Source organism: Moschus berezovskii, chromosome 17 (assembly GCF_049115385.1).
Source record: "Moschus berezovskii isolate FMDL1 chromosome 17, NW_MosBer_1.0, whole genome shotgun sequence".
In the NCBI taxonomy this organism is placed as follows: Eukaryota; Metazoa; Chordata; class Mammalia; order Artiodactyla; family Moschidae; genus Moschus; species Moschus berezovskii.
In genome coordinates this window covers 32726011-32743546 of record NC_142476.1, presented here as the reverse complement: position 1 = coordinate 32743546, position 17536 = coordinate 32726011, and positions in this window count along the sequence as shown.

Here is a 17536-nt window from a genome sequence, read left to right as displayed (position 1 = left end):
CTCTCCATTGCTACAACCCCAGCCTAACCCCCAACATCTCTACCTGGGCTGCTACAATGGCCTCTTAACTGATCTCCCCATTTTTTTTGCATGACTGGTTCCTTCTCATCTCTTAGGTCTCAGATCACAGGTCAAAGCTCAAAGAGGACTTCCCAAATTACTGTTCCCCACCACTTGTTCTCTATCAACTTGCCATGCTGACCTTCTTCTTAGAACTCACCACAGTGTGTGATTATCTATTTCCTTCCTATTGACTGTTCCCTGCTAGAATATAAGCGCCAATGGAGCAGGGAGTTCAACTCTTTTCTTTGCCACTCAATCCCCAGGGTTCACCAAAGTGCCTGACCCACAGTAGGCTCTTGACAAATATTTGCTGGAAACAGTGAATTCAAGTCTTTCCAAAAGAGAAAAATCTCTTTGGGATTCCAGAAGCTAAGGAACCGTCAATATTTGTTCTGTTGCTCTTCTGAAATATTCCATTCCAATTAGCCACATATACAGTATCAAGGGCTTCCCAGGTAGTACTGGTGGTAAAGAACCCACCTCCTAATGCAAGAGATATAAGGGATGCAGTTTTGCTTCCTGGGTTGGGAAGATCCCCTGGAGGAGGGCATGGCAACCCACTCTAGTATTCTTGCCTGGAGAATCCCATGGACATAGGAATCTGGCAGGCTACAGTCTATAGGGTCATGAAGAGTCAGACATGACTGAAGTGACTTAGCACACAAACCTCACATCTATCAAACATGAGGAATGTTTATTTAAAGGTATTGGCTTGAGTTGAGACTATTTTAAGGCCCAGTTCAGACAAAATTCTATAACAACTACTCCTTGGTTGTCCCAACGTATAAACCACGATGGTGATTATATGTGTTGGTTGGTACCACCTGGCACAGGCACTAATCATTAGCAAGAACTAAAGGTGTTCTTTTACATGAGATTTAATAAAAAAAATTTTAGTTGGGAAGAAGCAATCATATGAATTAAAATGAACAATATTAAAATTTTAGCTCTCTGACACATAAACATATATGGATCATAAGTAGAAACTAATCAAGTCATGAGAAAATATTACTTAATGAACTGGCATTACCTTCTTTATAGGTAAAACGTGTCTTTGTTTAGAATAATATCTTGAGAGATGCCTAAGGAGTGAAAGTACAAGCTCTGTATGTGTTGTAAAGAAACAACAAAAGATCACAAAATCATTCTTCATAAGAAATTGGAAAATACAAGAAGAGAAAAGAAGCAAATGAGGAGAAAGAGCGGGAGAGAAGGCTAGGCAAAATGTAAGGAAGCTGAACTTCTGGTTGGTAGAAACAGAGGAAGAAGATCAATTTTGCAGTTGTAAATTGGCATCTGAAGAGTACAGAGTATTTACCATTTAGCGACCTATCTGGCAAATGTTATCTCGGAATCTCCAGGAAGAGTTTACTGCACACAGCTGCCTCTCATGAATTTGGGGTGGGAGATCTAGGAGGAGGGGCTATAACCTACCTTCGAGTCAGTGCCAAATGAAGATAAAGGAACAGCTGCAGGACAGACAGTGAAGAAGCAGAATTCAGCAGAAGCCAGAAATCAAACCCTGATTATCAAGAGAATGGGGAGCCCAGAGAAACTTCAGGGAGTTTGGGGGATGGGGTTTCCAGATGAGTTTACGTAAACCTCATGGTGATATCTGACTTCCCGGACAATCCAGGAGCCACTATCAGTGTAATTCTACTGATAAATATGCATCACTCAGCACCATAGTGTTAGTGAAAACCCCAGTTAGAGATGGTAGGCACTATTCATTCCAACTTGTATCCGCTCCTTCTATCATTCAGTCTGACTTTGTTTGTTTCTATTGTCCCATGCGGTTCCATACTCCAATCTAGACCATATTAGCTACACTCAGGTCACTGTTTTTCACTATTAACATTCTTAGAGTTGGTTAGCCAGAACAAAAAAATTTAAATTTATGAAGTCTATGTGGTAGGAAAAGTCCAGTGAAAGCTACATTTTAAGCAATAATAATCACAAAGACACGGAGCTTCTTCAAAGAGCATATTCAGTTCAACTAAATCATTTATTAATTGAAATCAACAAATATTTCTGAGCTAGATACTCTGCTAAGCTCTCAGACTTTAAATAAAACCCAATTGCTTCTCTTGATGAGCTCACCATCCAGTGGCGATACATAAACAAATAATTACAATGCAATATGATAGTTGCAAGTATATTTATAACAATAACTTTTATGAGATCACTGAAGAGAGGCACTTGGTGAAAACTGCAGGAGGGGTCAGCATCAGTTTGGCTTTTGAATGAGCTGACAGTTGAGTTCTATCTTAAAGGATATGAAAGGTTAGTCATGTAGAGATCTGGGGATGGGGAATTAGGTTTGGGTTGGGGTAGATGAGGTGAGGGGAAGTGGAGCTTTCTAGAAGGAACAACATGGCAAAGAGATGGAAGGGGAAAAAAAATGCGTAGGCTATGCAGGGTTTTGAGTTGCCGGAGACAAGGTTAAGACATAAATGAAGCTAGAGAAAAAGGTAAAGGCTAAATAACCCTGGGATTTGAATGCTGTGTTAAAAAAATATAGATAATTCTACCTGAAATGGAGAAACTGAGGGTTTGGGGGTAGAAAGGTGGAATGGCAAGATTTGAGTTTTAAATAAATTGTAAAGAGAACAATTAGAAAGTGGTTGTCGTGGCACCCATGGTTGTATCTATCTTTGAGGCAGACAAAACAAAGGAGATTTATTAGGTAAATTTTGTTCTAGTCTAGGGGAAAGATGAAGAGAATCCTATCTGTAAAGGTGAAGAGGTGGAACACATCAAGTAATGTTGAGCAAATTGAATTGCCAGGCATGGTAATTGATTGGATTTGAGAAATAAAAGAGAAAAATCCAAAGAATTCTCTCTTGGATGACAAACATGGGGTCAAGAGTTAGGATACTGTCTACAGGAGGAGAAACTAATTTAATGGAGAAGACAGAGAGTTCTATTCTAAACATGTGAAGTCCCAGCTGACTTGGGACAGCCAGACTGAGCCAGGATCAGCTAGAACTGAAGGGAGAGATCTGAGATAAAGGAACAGCACTGAAATTCATCTCTGTAATCGGTGTAGTTGAAACACTGAGGATGCATCAGATCACCTAGGAAAACTTGAAGAGTGAAAAGAGTGCTGGACAAGGGAGATTCCAAGGAGAAGATAAAAAAGCCAAAAAAGAAGGTAGAGAAGGAATGCTCAGAGACAAATGAGAGAACAGGTGAGTGTAATTAAAATAAAGAGTAACTTTTAAGAAGGGATGGATTGTTATATGTCACAGACGCATTGCAATATAGAACTTTCAATGTATCTGCCTGGATGTCATCCTGAGAGCTGTGGTCATAGAGCAGTAATGGGTTGAAGACTGTGTAGGGAGGCAACCCCCTTGGGTATCCAGGAAAGACATTCAAGCCAAATGAGGACAGCAGCAGATGGGGAAAGTTATTGTCTTGTCTCACATGTAAATATAGATACACAAACACTAAATAAAACATTTACAGTTCATTAAAAATACAATATAATCAAGAAGGGTTTACCCCAGAAATGGAATGATACTTTATTTTTGGATATCTGTTAATGTAACTCACCATCTTATCAAATTAAGGGAAAAACTAAATGACCACCACGATAAATACAAAAAGAAATATTTAGCAAAACTTAACACTCACTTTATGATTTTAAAACATCCTTCTTAGAGAACTAGAAATAGATCACAGAATTACTAATATGAAAAACTTTCAGCAAACATCACAGTTAATGGTGAAATAATGGAAATATCCTCTTTAAAGTCAGAAAAAAGATATAACTATTGCGTTTATTCCACATTGTCCTGGAGGATCTAACCAATGTAGTAAGACAAGGTGGGGAAATTGGGGTTTGGAAAGAAACAAAATACTCATTATATGAAAATAATATAATTATCGACAGAGAACATTCAAGACAATCTTTTGACATGTAATTGGTACTTAGCAGAAAGTTTTTCAAGTTTGATAAACACAAAATCAATTTCAAAAATGCTTAGTGCTTCTATATATAAGCAATAACCAATTAGAAAATAGAGTAATAACAATACCTAAATTATAGTGGCAAGAGAAGCCATAATGTATTAAAAAATAAATCTAACCAAAAAATCTAATACCTATATAAACAAATGATAAAACTTTATTGATAGACATAAAATAGAAGAGAAATAGCACTTTTTTTTTTTTTTTTTTGGCTGCATGGCTTGCCAAATTCTACCCCCTGCAGTGGAAGCATGGAGTCTCAACCACTGGACCACCAGAGCCCCAGAAATACCATATTCCTGAAAGGAAAACTCAACAGTATAAAGAGGCAATCCTCCTTAATGTATAAATTCTGTTAAATTTACAGTCAGAATCCCAAGAGGGTGTTGTATGGAATGTGACCAGTTGATTTTAAAATGTATATGGGACACTTCAGGGCCAAGAATAGGCAGGGTGATTTTGAAGAAGAAAAATAAGGAGGGGAAATGAACACGATGCAGTACTACAGCATAACTAAATAAATGGAGCAGAAGAACAGGACAGAGAGCCAAACAGATGAGAAACTGACACATGATAGAAACGAAAGTACACAGCAGTAGGGAAAAACTGGACTACACGATAACTGGTGCAGGGTCAGTTAGCTATCCACATAAGGAAAAAGTAGACCCTCCTCACTGGACACATAAATAAACATCAGTTAAAGACTTCAGTGTGAAAGGCAAAATAATAAAGCTTTCAGCAGATAACAGAGCAGAATATATTCATTACTTCTAAGTAGGGAAGGCTTTTTTAAGAAGAAACTTAAACCACAAACAAACAAGATAAGTTAAAATTTCTATGGAGAAAGTTATCATGTGCATACGTGCTCAGTTGCGTCCAACTCTGGGACGCTGGGATCCGCCAGGCTCCTCTGTCCATGGAATTCTCTAGGCGAGGATACTGGAGTGGGTTACCATTTCCTACTCCAGGGAATCTTCCCAACCCAGGGATCAAATTCAGGTCTCTGGTCTCCTGCACTGGCAGGAAGATTCTTTACCTCTGGGCCACCAGGGAAGTCCATAAACAATGTTAAAAGACAAGACTAAGAGAAAATACTTGCAGATCAAATAACTGACAAAAGTTTAGGGCATAGCGTACAGAGGGAACTTTTATAAATCAATTTTTTAAAAGACAAAAATACAATAGGAAAAACTTGCCAGGACTTCCCTGGTGGTCCAGTGACTAATACTGTGAGCTCCCAATGCTGAGAGCTCAGGTTCCATCCCTGGTTCTATACCTCATGCCACAAGGAAGATAGAAGATCCAGTGTGCCACAACTAAGACAGCACAGCCCAAAATAAAGAGATATTTTTTAAAAAGGGGGTAACAATTTAAAAAAAGAGAAAGAAAAACTTGTCAATGAGTATGAAAAGGCAATTTGGAGACATGAAATCTGAATTGCTGCTTAACCTCTCTAGAGGAAGGTATAAAATTGGACTACTTTTCATATATATGAGAATGGTAGAAATTTTTTAATCTGACAATGTTAAATATTGGCAAGGATATGAAATAAAAACTCTCTTACTCTGCTAATAAGAAAGTAAATTGGTACAGCCACTGTGGGAAGCAACTTGCCAATATTTTGTAGAGTGAAGTTGGCGTGTACCCTACTACATAGCCATTCAATTTCTGGACATATTATCTAGAGAAATACTTAGACACACATATGCAAAAGGAGAATTGCTTTAAGGGTGGTCACTGATTTATTGTTTACAATCATAAAAATTAGGAAACAACGATCAGTAGCAGAATGTATAAATTAATATTGGAATATTTATATGGTATAAAACTACACAGCAGTTAAAATGAATGGACTTGATCCTTGAGTATCAACATAGATAAATCTTAAAAACACAGAATGAGAAAAGTACATTTCAGTATATATTAATGTATATGTAAATTTCATGGAGACAAAGACAAATTCAATAGGAAAAATCATCAAAGGATTTGCATATGTACATGCTATATTTGGTTTATCACATATCTGTCCATCTATTCATTCATCAACCCATCTTATTTTACGGATGTCCTTTAAAGAAAATTGCAGATACCAGTGGATTTCATAGGTCAGGAGCTTTTTGATTAGATGAGAGAGCTGAACACAAACCGAGGGAAGAAGCCTTCAGTGCTAAAAGTGTGGTTGAAAGAAAAGAAAGAGAGAAGATAATTGCTTGAAGCCAAAAGAGGTATGCAAGAGAAGCTGGCTCGGCACAACTGACCACACGCAGAAGTGTGGCCGAGAGGAGCTACCCTCACACCCAAGGTCAGGGCGGTGGCCGAGAGGAGCTGTCCCACGTCCAAGAGGCGGTGGCTGTGCAGGCACAGGAGGGCCGAGAGGAGCTACTCCATGTTCAAGGTCAGGAGGGGCGGCCTTGAGAAGACACCCCTCGTCCAAGGTAAGATACAGCAGCTGCGCTTTGCTGGAGCAGCTGTGAAGAGAAATCCCACAACCAAGGTAAGAGAAACCCAAATAAGACAGTAGGTATTGCAAGGGGGCATCAGAGGGCAGACACACTGAAATCATAATCATGGGAAACTAGTCGATCTGATCACATGGACCATAGCCCTGTCTAACTCAATGAAACTAAGCCATGCCATGTGGGGCCACCCAAGACGGATGGGTCATGGTGGAGAGGGCTCACAGAATGTGGTCCACTGCAGAAGGGAATGGCAAACCACTTCAGTATACTTGCCTTGAGAACCCCGTGAACAGTATGAAAAGGCAAAATGATAGGATACTGAATGAGGAATTCTCCAGGTCGGTAGGTGCCCAGTATACTACTGGAGATCAGTGGAGAAATAACTCCAGAAAGAATGAAGGGATGGAACCAAAGCAAAACAAATACCCAGTTGTGGATGTGACTGGTGATAGAAGCAAGGTCCGATGCTGTGAAGAACAATATTGCATAGGAACCTGGAATGTTAGGTCCATGAATCAAGGCAAATTGGAAGTGGTCAAACAGGAGATGACAAGAGTGAACGTCGACATTCTAGGAATCAGTGAACTAAAATGGACTGGAATGGGTGAATTTAACTCAGATGACCCTTATATCTACTACTGTGGGCAGGAATCCCTTAGAAGAAATGGAGTAGCCATTATGGTCAACAAAAGAGTCCGAAATGCAGTACTTGGATGCAATCTTAAAAACGACAGAATGATTTCTGTTCGTTTCCAAGGCAAACCATTCAATATTACAGTAATCCAAATCTATGCCCCAACCAGTAATGCTGAAGAAGCCGAAGTTGAAGACCTACAAGACCTTTTAGAACTAACACCCAAAAAAGATGTCCTTTTCATTACAGGGGACTGGAATGCAAAAGTAGGAAGTCAAGAAACACCTGGAGTAACAGGCAAATTTGGCCTTGGAGCACGAAATAAAGCAGAGAGTTTTGCCAAGAGAACACACCGGTCATAGCAAACACCCTCTTCCAACAACACAAGAGAAGACTCTACACATGGACATCACCAGATGGTCAACACCGAAATCAGATTGATTCTATTCTTTGCAGCCAAAGATGGAGAAGCTGTATACAGTTAGCAAAAACAAGACCAGGAGCTGACTGTGGCTCAGATCATGAACTCCTTATTGCCAAATTCAGACTTAAATTGAAGAAAGTAGGGAAAACCACTAGACCATTCAGATATGACCTAAATCAATTCCCTTATGATTATACAGTGGAAGTGAGAAATAGATTTAAGGGACTAGATCTGATAGATAGAGTGCCTGATGAACTATGGACGGAGGTTCGTGACATTGTACAGGAGACAGGGACCAAGACCATCCCCATGGAAAAGAAATGCAGAAAAGCAAAATGGCTGTCTGAGGAGGTCTTACAAATAGCTGTGAAAAGAAGAGAAGCAAAAGCAAAGGAGAAAAGGAAAGATATAAGCATCTGAATGCAGAGTTCCAAAGAATAGCTAGGAGAGATAAGAAAGCCTTCCTCAGCGATCAATGCAGAGAAATAGAGGAAAACAACAGAATAGGAAAAACAAGAGATCTCTTCAAGAAAATTAGAGATATCAAGGGAACATTTCATGCAAAGATAGGCTCGATAAAGGACAGAAATGGTATGGACCTAACCGAAGCAGAAGATATCAAGAAGAGGTGGCAAGAATACACAGAAGGACTGTACAAAAAATATCCTCACGACCAAGATAATCACGATGGTGTGATCACTCACCTGGAGCCAGACATCTTGGAATGTGAAGTCAAGTGGGCCTTAGAGAGCATCACTACAAACAAAGCTAGTGGAGGTGATGGAATTCCAATTGAGCTATTTCAAATCCTGAAAGATGATGCTATGAAAGTGCTGCACTCAATATGCCAGCAAATTTGGAAAACTCAGCAGTGGCCACAGGACTGGAAAAGGTCAGTCTTCATTCCAATCCCAAAGAAAGGCAATGCCAAAGAATGCTCAAACTACCGCACAATTGCACTCATCTCACACGCTAGTAAAGTCATGCTCAAAATTCTCCAAGCCAGGCTTCAGCAATATGTGAACCGTGAACTCCCAGATGTTCAAGCAGGCTTTAGAAAAGGCAGAGGCACCAGAGATCAAATTGCCAACATCCGTTTGATCATGGAGAAAGCAAGAGAGTTCCAGAAAACCATCTATTTCTGCTTCATTGACTATGCCAAAGCCTTTGACTGTGTGGATCACAATAAACTGTGGAAAATTCTGACCTGCCTCTTGAGAAACCTGTATGCAGGTCAGGAAGCAACAGTCAGAACTGTACATGGAATAACAGACTGGTTCCAAATAGGAAAAGGAGTACGTCAAGGCTGTATATTGTCACCCTGCTTATTTAACTTATATGCAGAGTACATCATGAGGAACGCTGGGCTGGAAGAAGCACAAGCTGGAATCAAGATTGCTGGGAGAAATATCAATAACCTCAGATATGCAGATGACACCACCCTTATGGCAGAAAGTGAAGAGGAACTCAAAAGCCTATTGATGAAAGTGAAAGAGGAGAGTGAAAAGTTTGGGTTGAAGCTCAACATTCAGAAAACAAAGATCATGGCATCAGGTCCCATCACTTCATGGGAAATAGATGGGGAAACAGTGGAAGCATTGTCAGACTTTATTTTTTGGGGCTCCAAAATCACTGCAGATGCTGATTGCAGCCATGAAATTAAAAGATGCTTGCTCCTTGGAAGGAAAGTTATGACCAACCTAGATAGCATATTAAAAAGCAGAGACATTACTTTGCCAACCAAGGTCCGTCTAGTCAAGGCTATGGTTTTTCCTGTGGTCATGTATGGATGTGAGAGTTGGACTGTGAAGAAAGCTGATCGCCGAAGAATTGATGCTTTTGAACTGTGGTGCTGGAGAAGACTCTTGAGAGTCCCTTGCACTGCAAGGAGATCCAACCAGTCCATTCTAGAGGAGATCAGTCCTGGGTGTTCATTGGAAGGACTGATGCTAAAGCTGAAACTCCAATACTTTGGCCACCTCATGCGATGAGTTGACTCACTGGAAAAGACTATGATGCTTGGAGGGATTGGGGGCAGGACGAGACAGGGATGACAGAGAATGAGATGGCTGGATGGCATCACCAGCTCGATGGACATGAGTTTGAGTGAACCCCAGGAGTTGGTGATGGACAGGGAGGCCTGGCGTGTTGTGATTCATGGGGTCACAAAGAGTCAGACACGACTGAGCGACTGAACTAAAAGAGGTGGTACAGTTTGGCTTTTGAAAAAGAGGAGAGCCCACTCTTCATCTGACACTGAAGGAAAAGATGGTGGTGGGTTGGGGACTTTGAAGGAGATCTTGTTTGGTGGCCTCAGTTTTTCTCCTTGAAATAAGAGGCAGAAACGTTTTGAGAAGGAGAATCATCAGGAGTTGACTAGGTCTTGAGGAGAGAGACAAAGATTAGGTATATATTTGTTTTAGCTGTGCCATGAGTCTTGTGGGACCCCAGCACCCTAACCAGGGATTGAACCCGGGCCGTGGCAGGGAAAGCACCAAATCCTAACCATTAAACCAGCATGGAATTCCCAAGATCAGGTATATTTACCTGAGCTACTTAAGAAGAAGGAGCAGATCTCGAGTTGATTCTACAGGCCAGGCTGTAAGGGAATGGAAGAGATTGGTGTGAGAGTGTTTCAGATGACCAATTACTGGTTCCAAGTAGAGCATGGGACTAAGACAGTCCAGGAATCAAATAAAGAGATCAATACATCTGAGTTCTCATGAAATGGAGAAATGGCTCCTTTGCTGAGCCACAAATTTAAAGAGTAGCTTTGTTCTAACTAGGCTTACTGCTACAACTCCAAACACACAGAGACACAGATTGTTTAAGAACAAAGTCTTCATGGCCTCTTTAGAAACTCTGTCTTCATGGCCTCTTTAGAAACTCTGTGGCAGCCGTTACCACATCCCTGCATTTTGACAGAAGCTTTACCCTATTGGGATACCAAAAACTGCACACCAAAATATAATATTTGAAGCTTGGCTCTTTTTCATCCCTATAATTCTCAGTCACTGATTAAAAGGGAAATGCTTCTAGGCACAAGTTCTCTCTTTAACCCTTGTCCCTTTAATGGTTTGTACTTTCTCACTTTTTCAGCTTATACTATGAACCTTTTCATTTTCATTTCTTGTACCTGTTACTTACAAACTCCTTAGTTATTCTTTCCACTAAGTGGTCTGGAGTCAATATTTCACTGTAATAAAATACTCAACAATTCTTAATATTTCTTCTTGGAGGTATATGCTCTACTTCTTGTCTTGAATTAAGGGGATTTCCTTCAAGGCTAGGATTTGCTCTGCAAATATCTTTGATTGGGGTTGTTAATTTTCTCATTTTGTTCTGTTGTGCTCTAGAGTGAGCTGAGGTGTAGGGGTTGGCATTCGGCTACCTGTAACCCCACTGCTACTTCCAGACCATCACTCATCACTTTAATGCAATTCATCCTTTTCTTAAGGGTGATTGCTATTCTCTCCTCCTCCCTGCCACTAACCACCCGTCTGATTGCTTCCTTTAATTCCTCAAAGACTTTGAGACTTAACCCACAGTCATCCACTTTATTCCATCTCCTACCACCATTCTAAAAGTTCAATAACTTAGCTTCCTAATTTTTGTACTTCTTTAACCCTTATGACCTTCTCTTCTATTCTAGTTACCTACTTTCCAGAACCACATTCTATATCTTGTCATCACTCAGACAATACAGCTAAGCAATCTTAAACTTCAGTTCCCCACTTTCTGACTATTAGCTTCTCAATCTCTAGCTCCTCCCTAGTTGTCCTGTAAGGATGTCCTGTTATAGACCAAGGGGAAAAATGATCAAAAACAGTTTCCAGTGCTTCCCTGGTGGTCTAGTGGTTGAGAATCCTCTTGCCTATGCAAGGGACGCAGGTTTGATCCCTGGTCCGGGAAGATCCCACATGCCGTGGAGCCCTAAGCCTGTGACCCACAGCTACTGAAGCCCACTGCCATGAGAAACTGGCACAGTGCAACAGAGAGTAGCCCCAGCTCATCAAAACTAGAGAAAACCCGCTCACAGCAACAAAAACCCGACACAGCCCAAATAAACAGATAAATAAGTCTTAAGGAAAAAAATAAAAAGTTTCCAGAGTTCTTACTCTCAATAGCAATCAACCCTGATCAACAATGGTAAGACATTCCAGAGGTATGATCATCTTAATCCATATTTAGATGACAGCCTTTGGGGATATATTTTAGATATTTTTTGGTCTTTGCTCACAAGAATCATCTTAAATAGGCTCTAACTACAGTAAATGATGTCTCAACACCTTTATTAAACTAGAGGCAAATGAAAATGGGCCAGTGTAGCCATCACATGTTGACCAAAGATGATAGCATGGCTCTCAAGGTAACGTAAAGACAGTGAAATAACTTAAAACATCACTCCTCTGGAATCATTTGGCTTTGATGTCTTTTTATTGCATCTTTTGAGGCCTCATCAGAACCACAGTGCTAAGGAAGGGGTCATTTTCTTTGACTAGGGTGAAGTAACTTAGTGTTTCTATGGTTACTAGAAAAACGCAGAAATTAATTTGCTAAAGATTATCCCCTTCATAGATTGTGTTAGTTAATAGATGATTGGTACTGTGTATTCCAGGCAGAGCTGGAAAAGATGCGATGTTTAGAGTGCTGGCAAAAGCAAGAGTACACAAAAACACATACAAAAGTTTTAAGAGTTTGATACTGGCCATTTCTAAAGCAGGTTCTGTAGTGGTCATCACTGAAAAAAATCAAACCTTTGTTGCTCTTTCTAATACTTTGTGATGTTTTAATTTTAATTACATGGGGGGAGGTAGGGCACTTTATTCTTTTCAGTGTTTAGGACTTCTAAAGGTTTTAATGAGGCCTGATGTCAGTGGCTCTTGTGGTTCCAACTGAGTGTTTTTATTCGTTTTGCATTCCTGTAATTGAATGTTGAGGTGAGGTCATTACTTTGGAGGAGCTTTTGCCAAGAAGAAATGACTGGTGGAGGTCTGTTTGTCTCTGGCCTGTTCTACTGCTTTCCCAAACAATATGGTCATTGGCTGGTATAAAGAGTGACTTTCTCTTAGGGAACACAGGCCAGGTATAAAAGAACACTTATAAAACCTGAGAAGATTCCTAAGTTCTTGGTGCCAATGAATGCTTAAGATCCAACCATTCCTAACATATAATCACTGTCAAATGTTGCTATAAGGAGAGTCTGTGTTCCTTAAGTTCTCAACACCAGCCTCAGTTTCCCCACTTAGACTACTCACTTTCTTTCTGTCTGACCTGCTTCCAAACTTGACTCATGCCACAGCTTTGGTTTTTATACAACTCTTTCTACCCAGAATGCAGCAGAATGAATGTCAATCACCCAACCACTTGAGGCTTGTCCTAGGCTCTTGAATTAAAAGACAGAAAGTAGAGAAATAGTTCCTTTTAAATACAGACCCCTTCTAGGGAGTAGGGAATCTGTTTTCTTCCATTGCATTGGATTCTGCTTAAGACTCAGGATGCAGGATGCTCTTTTGATGACGGACAGACAAGGTTGAAGAGAGGGACATACTAAGCAATGAGGAACAGCTGAGAGCTACAAAGATAGGGCTGTGCTCATGTATAAATAGAAATGTTGCTGCTACCCTGATGAATCAGACCAGATGTTTCTCTGATGTCTCTGTTTGGGCCTTTGGTTTATAAAAAAAAAAAAAAGTATAATTTTGCTAAAATTATATGTGGGGCCAGAAATGTGGCACAAATGCTTTAAGCTTAAATAATATGTAGGAGAGTAAAATTACTTTACTTAGGAAACCTTTATCAACAAGAAAAACATCCATTTAGAGAAGCACAGAAAAGAGGAGGAAGGAAACAATCTGTTGATGGAGCTGACGAATTACGATTCAGAAGATCTGAATTCTAAGTCTTCATCTGTCACTAAATGTGTGACCTTGGGCCAGCCAGGTCATTTTCCTGGGTCTAGGTATATATATATATATATTTTTTTTTTTAATTTACTTTTTTTATTTTAATTGGAGTATAGTTGATTTACAATGTTGTGTCAGTTTCTGCTGTATACCAAAGTGAACCAGCTATACACATACATATATCCACTTACTTTCAGAGTCTTTCCCCATATAGTCATTATGGAATTTGAGTAGAGATCCCTGTGCTATAAGGCAGCAGATTATTAGCATCCATTTTATTATATACAGTAGTGTGTATATGTCAACCCCAATCTCCCAATTCATCCCTCCCCCATACTCCCCCTTGGCAACCACAAGACTATTCTCTGTGTCTGTGACTCTATTTCTGTTGGTATATTTATTTTTTTAATGGGGGAGAGGCTGGGAGAGAATGGGGTTACATGGCGAAGGTTCATTAACTTTGTAAGTGTCTTTTGCAATCCCAAACATCTATGAACCCAACCAGGTTTTCTTTTTCAGTTTAATTTCTTGTTTCCTGGCTTCTAGTTTCATTGAGGGGTTGGTATGTGAAAGACATTGTAGGGGATAAACATGAATTAACCCAAGGCCTCTGTCCTCAAGATGCTTATAACCTAATAGCAGATATTAGAATTACACAAAAGACGATACCACAATATAAACTGTGATTGATTCCAGAAGGCAGAAATAAACAAATGCCATGGGAACTCAGAGGAGGCAGAGATCAGTGCCAGCTTGGACGATAGGAAATAACTTGCTGGAGGAGGACATCAACATTTGATGGGGGAAGGGGTAGGGGCTTGAAGGTTGGTGAGTATTTAGTAGACGAAGACAGAGGAAAGGCCATTTCAGATATAAGAAACAAGAGGAGGCAAGGGGCAAGAAAAGTACTGGATGCATTTGGGGAACATGAGCCATTTAGCGTGGCTATATGAGCGTAGGCTACGAGTCAGGTAGCAGTGCTGGTTTGGGACCACATTGGGGAGGCCCTTTTAATCTTGGCAGAGTGTGCATGTTACTTAGCAGGCAGAAGGAAGCCGTTTTTCTGAGCTTGGGTATGACTTAGTCTGAACGGTGCTTTAGGATAATTCACCTACAGCAAAGTGTAGGATGAACTGGAAGCAGAAAGAACTCAGGGGAAAAAGAACAGCTAAAAAGCTAATGCATAATCCTGAGCTCGCATGGTGTCTGTGGGAACGGAAAGTATTCCAAATGGGTAGGATTTATGGAAGCTAGGGAGGGAGGAGGGATTCAAAGTTAACTCTAGGTTTTAAGAACCTACTAGTACTTCTAACATAAAAAGGAAATTCAAGAAAAGGGTGTTTGGGCAGGAGAAACCAGGAAAGAATTCACTTTTAATGCAGCGTGTCTGAAGTATGGGGAGCATGCATATCTTAGTGGAGGTGTTCGACATTTACACACTCCTGATTGGACCTCAGTACTGTGGATGCAGCTGGAAATGGGTATCTTAGAGACAACATTCTCTAAGTGAAGGAGCTGAAATCCTCCAAGTGAAAAGATTACCAAGGAATTGGAGAGTGAAGCAGGAGGAAGATGGACAACAGAATCTTGAGAAGTGTCTAACTTCTTCCATTTTGATGAACTGGGCATGGTCAGTGTTATAGAACATAATCAAGAGAGTGCCACATCATTGTGTCCAAGGGGAAAGGGAATATTGAAAGGGAGTGGCTGGTGAACCATAGTTGCATAACTGCTTGGGGGATTAGGGCCTTAGAGCTAGTGTCTAGATTGCCTAGAAGGAATTGACTATAAGAAAAGAGTTAAGGGCATTTGTGATGAGGGAGCCTCTTTGTGTGTGTTTTCTTTTTTTAAATTTATTTTTGGCTATTCTGGGTCTTTGTTGCTGCAAGAGGGCTTTCTCTAGTCTCAGCAAGCAGGGGCTACTCTTCCTTGCAGAGCTCGGGCTCTAGGCACCTAGGTTTAGTAGTTGCAGCTTGAAGATTCTAGAGTGCAGGCTCAGTAGCTGCTGAGCCTGTGAGTTTAGCTGCTCCTTGGCATGTGGAATCTTTCTGGACCAGGGATCAAACCTGTGTCCCCTCCATTGGCAGGCGGATTCTTTTCCACTGTACCACCAGGGAGGTTTTGGGTTTTCTGACAGATGAACAGAGGAGAAAATTGGTCATGTACCTGGTCCTCAGGTTGACAGTCGAGATTCCAAATCCTCATTTCCTCTTTATATTGATAATGTGTACTTAGAGGGGCTTCCCAGGTGGCTCAGCAGTAAAGAATTCACCTGCCCATGCACGAGGTTCAAGAGAGGCATATTTGATCCTCATAGGAGGAAATGGCAACTCACAGCAGTATTCTTGCCTGAAAAATCTCATGAACAGAGGAGCCTGGTGGGCTACAGTCCACAGGATCACAAAGAGTCATATATAACTGAGTGACTGAAGACGCAGGCACTCAGAACCCAAGGCTTCTTTCTTTTGAAATCTCAGGTTATTGCCAGGCTTTGTTTTTCAGAGTATGATCAGGGGAACTTATTATCTTTTCTCCTCCACAGTTTCCCAGTTTTTTAGTTTCTTCTGGTTTTGAGTTTTGGGTTAGATTCTTAGAGTTGAATTCCATTGATAATAAATATGTAGATCACCTCTGAAAGCTGAGTGTCAGAGGCTCTAGAGGGAAGAAAAAGGAGAAGGGGGTAGGGCAGGCAGCGAAATGAGACTTTAACTCTATTGTATTTCACACACAAAGGCCTGTTTGCAAACTACAATGTAAATTAAGACTTTAACAGCAGAGGATTTATCTTCACTTTAAAATCTGGGATCACACCAGGCAGATACCATTGGTATAAATTCAAGTAGGATTGACTGCCTCCCAGCAATGCAAATTAGTTTATCACTTTTGTTTGCTTGTTTTGACTTTTCTTCAAAATTTTTAAGTGATAAAAATTTACAAAAGTCATGAAATATTTACTTTAGGCTCTACAACTGTTAAAACAATTCTACCTGCCAAAGGGGGGTTGTTGTTGTTCAGTGGCTAAGACGTGTCCCACTCTTGGTAACCCTGTGGACTACAGCACGCCAGGCTTCCCTGTCCTTCACTATTACAGAATTTGTTCAAACTCATGTCCACTGGTTGGTGATACCATCCAACAATCTGCCAAAGGTAGGGTGGTGGTGGGGGTGGAGAACCCTGAAGGAATCCAGATCCATCAGTGAGGTAAAAAATTAGGAAGTTAGGGTTTTAATCTATGAACTAGCTATGTTACTTTTGGTAGGTTGCTTAACAGACGTCTATGTTTCAATTTTTTTCACTGTCGAAATGCTGATTTAAAAAAATACTGGTTCTGCTTTATCTCACAGAATTATTTTTCACGTTGTGAAAGTATTATCTCTTTAAGTTATAAACATTAGATAAATTCCAGGCATACTGTTACGTAAGCAACTAGAAAACTACTGAAGCCAGTCGGGTCAGAATGGGGAAGTGAAGCAGGAACTGGGATTTGGGAAATCTGGATGTAGAAAGTAGGATTATTGGGGATTGGTAGAAAGCTTTTTCTTCCGCTCAAGAATGAATGATGCCAATTAGAGAGCAAGCTAGAAAAACGAAAAAAAATTGTGAACGTTTCATACAGCACTTCTGATGCTGCTCTGAAATAACTGCGAGGGTAAATAAATTCCTTATATATTGACTAATAAAGAGGTGCTCAGATTTGTACATCTGATGCCCATTACTTCCTTGCTCTCTGACTTTTGTTACCATGACTTAAACAGCAATTTAATGTAACTAAAAATGCTCTAGTTCTGCTCCGTGCAGAATTTAGGCTCTAAATCTCTAGCTTCACCACTTTCTTTTGTCCACCCAACACTGAGCTATCTGATGCTTAGACTAGGAAGTCTGACTATGGAGTCAGATAGTAAGAAATCAGGGTTCTCAATACTGGAAATGATCACTTCAATACATCACCAAGCCACATATCAACAAACTTAATCACAAAGGGTTCCAAGCTGAAGTAACCAGTTATTATTGAAGTTTTGCCAGCTAATGTGACTGTTCCTCAGTTTTCTCACCTGTTAAGCAAGAAGCAGGATCA